The sequence below is a fragment of the Coturnix japonica genome, chromosome 11 (genome assembly GCF_054131305.1).
Source record: "Coturnix japonica strain WE chromosome 11, WE-NBRP24, whole genome shotgun sequence".
Classification (NCBI taxonomy): Eukaryota; Metazoa; Chordata; class Aves; order Galliformes; family Phasianidae; genus Coturnix; species Coturnix japonica.
In genome coordinates, this window is record NC_140673.1 from 15,732,501 (window position 1) to 15,738,893 (window position 6,393).

Here is a 6,393-nt window from a genome sequence, read left to right on the forward strand (position 1 = left end):
GTGGCTGCCAGCCCTTTGAAAAGCCAGCCCACTTCCCTGATTGATTCACTTTTTAATGAACAGGGGAAGCCTGTGAACTTAAACCCTGACACCTCCACCTCCCTCCCATCCTACCCATCCCTCCAGCAATGGCTCGATTATATTTCAAGTTATTATGGGATTAATACAGCTGCCCCGGGTGCCTCTTTCCCCTGAACTTCATCAATAAAAGCTGTGTACTGCTCTTACTCTGGCTAGTCCAGCTTCTGCCTGGATCTCCGCACTGCCTGTGATGCCTCACAAGGCTCTATCATATCAGCCCTTCAGTGCTGCCAACACTGCTGCTGGGTAAGGCCTGCTCATGTCACAGCCCCACATAAGCTGTGCATATTTAAGAGGATGTCTTGATCTTTGCTGTGTACTGCATCAGCTCTGTAAGTGGGCAGCACATACTTAGCACTAACAGATAATAATAATATCCATTAAAAAAAAATGCCAGTGTCATCTTGCTTGGAAACCATCACAGAGCTATGAAAAATCTTCTACACAGGAACACCTTCATTAGAAAGAAAGGGAATAGGGGAGGAAAGATCTGGGCCCAGCAGAACCCAGTTTTTCCACCATAGCACTCCCTGATACAGTACAAGCTTTAGGCTTACTTTTGGTGTTGGTGTTACGGTTTTCCTTCCCCTCAAGAATCTTATTTTCTAAGAATGTCATTAAAAGTGTAATTAACCGGCTTACTCTTAGAAAAGTCTGCAGTTGTCTACAAAGGAGATGCCACACAAGCTGCCACCTTCAACTGTGTTGCATTAGGAAGTTATGCTCTTGTTTACAACTGTGCATCAATTCCACAATATATTTAGTTTTGGTACAAGTTACATATAAAATTCACACTGAGCTTAATGTTGCAGCAAATAACACATACAGTAAGTGAGTAGGATTTATCACTGGCTGTAATGTCACAGTACATATTCTAAATATATACGGTGAGTGATATATGCACACGCACATGCAAACAAAATGGAAATATATTTAGTTTAAGAAGTGATGAATTGTGTTTGCTTTCATTCCTCTCATTTTGCATGTAGGAGAATGGAGATCGAGCACATCCACAGTAGCAGCGCCTGGTCGGGTTCTCCAGGACGCTGGGGAAGGAGCAGCTCAGTGCTACCCACAGGGTGTCCCTCCGGGGGGGCACACAGTGTGGTCGTGCAATGTGCACAGAGCTGGTGGCACTCGCTGGATTTTCCCAGAAGACAAACAGCACCGGTCCAGATCAAACACCTCCCAGGAGAAGTTCAGACTTCTTTGTTAGAGAAGTAAGTGGCAATCTTCCCCTCACGATTCTTCTTTTCTTTTTCCTTTTAATTTTGGCTTCTCTTGTAAATACAGAGGCCAGAAGGCCGGGCTTAAAGAATTCTCTTACAAATTTGCAGTATCATTTTGAACTATTGTGGTTAAACAGAAAATAGAAAAATCAGTTCAGCATCCCGTTTGGATGTAATTAAAGGTATAATCTGTTCCATTTGAGTACTTCAATGCTTACCCTTCTTAAAAAAGCAAATAAGAATAGTAGCTCATTTGTGGTGCTTTTTCCCAACCCATCTAAAAGGACCAACTGATGAAGCAAGAATAATAATTTTTAAATGTGGCATAAGCACAAAAATATCAACTGCAGCTTTCAAATCATTGCTGCAGATCCTGAGCCTGATGAGAGCTCAATAACAAGGGGTATGAGCTTTATGGCAAAACACTGAAGTCTTCCACTATTTCCTATCAGCATCTTGATATGGCTGATATAATTACCTATCAAATACATCAGTGGAATGAATATCAGAGGATATAAAAAAAAAAAAAACGTAAGTCGGATGCATATCAGCTCAGTCTTTTAGGGGCTGTTTGATCTCAAGGATTTTTGTAAGAATAAAAGACCAATATGGCATTCATTGCCCTTTGTTTTCTATAAGCAGTGATGATTTTACAGCACAATAAAATTAGACTATTACTGGCTGGCTTATGAGTTCTAGCTGGATCTTTTTCCTCCTCCTGGACATTTCTTCACTGCTTCTCAAAGAAATTGAAATCAGGTGTAAAGTTAATACCTGTCCTGTTCGTTTATTCTTCTGTAAGTGTAAGGGAAATGGTTGATCACAGCCTGAACCTCTGATTAATCATCTGAGGCAAGCGATGAGTCAGCTGTGGGAGCACAGGTGAAGGTAATTCAGGTGTGCTCTCAGAAAGGGTAGAGCTTGACTCCACCTCTCCCAGATCCCATTTAAGGGCTGACCACCACTAAGGCAGCATCTCTTTCTGGAGGTTGCTCCTTTGTGGAGTTCTTGTGGTGAGCCTTGGCATTGGTGAGTACCTATCTTGTTTGATGTTGGTGAGCACCTATCTTGAAGGCCTCGGAGTTGGGGAGTCCTTTTCTTTAGTTACCTGTTACACTCTTTCTATTTATTTCCAACCATATTTGTACTATTCCAACTGTACATCATACTTGTATTATTTCAACTGTACAATGCCATACTTTTATTATTTCTACCATACAGTAAGCAATCAAAATTTCCCCAAATCACAGGGCAGTCTCTTGCCTTTCGAGCATGAATATAGGCCCTGTTCTCTCTGTTTAGTTTAACAAAACAACTGGCAGAAGTTCAATGGAACTGATGATTATTCTGAGAGGTTACAGCAAACCACTGATGTTGTTAGCAAAAGGCTCGCATGTAAGATTCCCTAAGAGGAAAAGTGCATGGATATTTCAAAATGTAATTAACAGTGAATTCCAACAATGTGAAAAAGAAGCAGCGGCTGTACCAGCTGCAGAGGAACCTGGCTGCATGACATGGGCACTTCAGCAGCTGCAGCTCCTTTAAAAGCAACAAGGGACAGGGCCAGCAGTAGTGGTGATGCTAAGGGACATTGGGGCTGGCCCCATCCATGCAGGTGCCTTGTGTCTTGCTGCCTTTGCTATTGAGCATTGTTAAATATATAGAAGTGACCAAGCGAAACGCTTTTTATTCTTTTCTTAACCATTAAGAAAAGCCAGAATTTCAAACTCATTTTTTGTCAGCTGAGGTGTGTTTCTAACAAGGCAGGAAGTAGACTTATACTAATGAAATGACTGTCTAAACACAGGAGCAAAGGGTACAGAGTAGCACAGTGCTCTGGGAGACCTGTTTAACCAAGGGTGTGCATGCCTTGCTTCTGAAACCCCTGCCTCCTTGCATGGCCTGTACTGCAGTGCTGGGGATCCCAAGATAGCTTTCTTCCAGCCCGCCCTGCCTGGCACAGCCTCAGCTTCCCTTCACTACAGTTCTGCAGCTTGCTGTTCTTCACGCAGTAGCAATGAGAAGCTCTATTTAATAATATAACAATAAAAAATGCAGCCCTCATAGTGCCAGGCCCTGGCTCACCCTTTAGCAGAGGCCAGAGGCAAGCAGGGATGGGGGAGCACCATGTGACACTAAGACAGGCAAGGGCAAAACGCACAGCTATTGGATCCTGAACTCATCGAGCCGAACAGCCTCCCTGCACACCAAGAGTGTTTTTGTGGATGTAACTAAAGGAAACACAACAACAGAACCCGGCTTGTTAAAAAATACCCACGGAGGGGGAGAGAAAAAATAGAAATCCTCAACACAGCCTTGTCTGTCTCCAGCAAACAGGGCTTTTTTCAAGCCCTGGGCTCAGGCGTGGGCCCAAGGCCCTGTGGGTGGTGAGTTACTGGCTGACAGCCTTGCTGGCTGCACAGAGGCAGAAGCACAGTCCTCTCCCTGCCCTCAATGCCGATTGCCCCACATCCCTCATGCCTGCCTGCTGCCACCCAGCACAGGAGCCCCATGGATGGCACATGGCTGTGTGACCAGACCAGCCCTCAAGGAACATCTCTGAGACACCGGCAAAACAAGTAACAAGCAGCGCTTATCTCATGCATGCCACAGGTGTGATGTCATCCCCTCTGGCGAAGCAATGAGGATGTCTACAGCCTCCGCCGTGCAAAAATGCAGGAATTGAAGTTAATGCCCCTCAGACTTTGTTAAAATATGGTGATAATTAAGAAATATAATTACCACTACGAAGTTAATGCCTCTCTGAGTTCTTACAAACAACTTTTTAATTTGCACTGAGCCTTTACACTGCAGACGCGCAGTCACCCGGCTGTGGGGCCGGCAGTGCTGCAGTCCATGGCCCACCTGGAGGGCAGGCGTGCAGAGGAGCCCTGTCAGACACACGCTGCGTTCTATTAAGGAAAAAAAAAAAAAAGAAAAGAAAAAAGGAAGAAACTTACGAGGTAATTGATTGCTTTCTTCTAGTCTTTTATTAGTTGTTATTAAGGAGCTACAGTAGCCCTGTTTACACATCTCCAACAAGTCAGGACCTGCAGCACGTTATTGACTTGCGGCCCACAACACTCAGCCTATACTCTACAGCAGTGATCTGCAGTGCAACACGGCCCTGCATGAAGCGCACATCCCTGCTCACGCGGGGCAGGAGCAGAGGTAACGCTGCAGGCCCAGGGCTCAGCCCTGACTTGCTGCTGCCCTGGGCACACTCTGCAAACAGGACGTGGGGCCCAGGTGGGGACACAAGGAGCCCACTGCTGCTCACAGCTCACGGACGGAACCGAGAGCTCCTAGCTGCTTAACATGCAAGCAAAGCGCTGCCAATCTAAAATGGCTGATCAGTAATACTTTAATTGCAGTTTCATAGAAACAAATTGCTATTTAATTGCAATGAGCTCTTCTGTGGCTTCGCCGGACTGACAACAGGCATACACCTGGTACTGAAAAGCAACAACAAAGGCTCCCCGGTACTTCATATACCGCAGGCACAGGAAGTGAAACCGGTCCTGGATCGCGTCTCACACTAAAGAAACACAATACTTTGAAGGTATTTGACATACGTGTCCCGAGCTCAATTTCAATTATTTCAACAGAGCTGTTCAGAACACAGGTACTTGCACAAGGTCTGACACCTGATACCAGCCAAAGAATTTAGTACAAAAAATTAAATTAAAACCATCTTTTGAAATGCTTGGTAGCAACTCATACTATGGTAGTATCTGATTTCTTTTCTTTATTACATTTCTCCTAGAATGAGATGACGCCAATTTTATCCGTGTTAACTAACAGGGAGAAAGGGAGACAAACTCAGTGTGGTTAATATTCTGAAGATGTGACTTAATTTCATAGGCTTCATTCTGGTAAGACATTCTCATTTTACATTTCGTAAGATACTGCATAACCTGTTAAAATATTTAAAGATAAATCATGTAGGACTGAAAAGACAGTATCTTGTTGCAAACAGAATTTGGTTTGGAAAGGCTTAATGTCCCACTGCCTGCCAGGATGCGTAAATCTCATAACTAGACAGCTGGATAGGTAAAAACATTAAACCCATTTAGAGGGCAATCTTTTTACAAAATTGTTTCATTAATAAGAGTGACAATTTATATGATTGAGACGCTTAGATGCAGCATAGACAGAGGCTTTTATCCAGGTTCACTAGGATGATTTCAGATTAGTAATATTTCCTTTGATTTTTTTAACAGCATTCATTTTTGAAAGTGAGGGAAGCTCTTACTGATTATTTGTATGACTTTTCAGCAGCACTAAATGCAGGGGGTGTATTTCAGACTCAGCGTAGCAAATGCATGTGATAAAAGGTGAACAAGTACACGTTTCCTTTTACAAATCTCCTAAAAAAAAATTGATTTTTCACATAAGGACAAATCTAAGCGTTTCCAGTAGCCTTCCCCCCAGCGTCCCCATTAGAGCCTGTTTTATTGTCTGAAATGCCTCTGGTTTCAAGGAAGTGTTTTACCTAAAGGAAGAATACTACTTAAATATGTTCTATTGTATATTCATAGCTCCATTAGTCCTCCTCCAATTTAGCACATCAAAGCAAAGGCTTCATCACTTGCGTGTGGATTATGCTAACATGAATGACATTTGTAATCTTATAGGTCTGCAACTTAAGAAATGCTTTTAAAGTAAGCTATTAAAAAGGTAGCTGCGCTTTACAAACGAGTCATATAATAGTTTATTTAAAGCCGTTAATGAACTTCAACCTCTACATCGCTAAATGCTATACTACATTACTTACTAGAAGTTATTAGGAATCTTCTTAGCACTTCTGGGTTACGCTGGACAACCGAAAATCTGTACATGTTAGATTTAACTGTGGTACCTTGAGTGCTAATACTGGAATAATATAAAGGATGCCTACAGACACGCTAATGCTTGAATTCCACATTCATGTGATTTTGAGAGCTTTTTCAAAGGCGTTCCAGCCACACAGTTTGCAAGACCCCCACCTAAAGGCTGCAGTGCAAGACCAAAAAGCTTAGAAATTTGTTTTAAAAAATATGTAAGTGCATTTAATTAAAAAATCATACATGGCATCAGTAGT

The 6,393-nt window shown here is 42.8% G+C and overlaps 1 long non-coding RNA gene across 5 annotated transcripts in view; it reads left to right on the plus strand.

The window, feature by feature from the left end:
- The window catches only part of LOC107317510 (uncharacterized), a 477,215-nt gene that overhangs the window by 464,670 nt on the left and 6,152 nt on the right, over positions 1–6,393 (plus strand). For all 5 annotated transcript variants that reach the window (XR_014932772.1, XR_014932776.1, XR_014932773.1 and 2 more), the window contains 2 exons: positions 1,071–1,301; positions 5,077–5,185. This is a non-coding gene — a long non-coding RNA (uncharacterized LOC107317510). The remainder of the gene's footprint in view (positions 1–1,070; positions 1,302–5,076; positions 5,186–6,393) is intronic.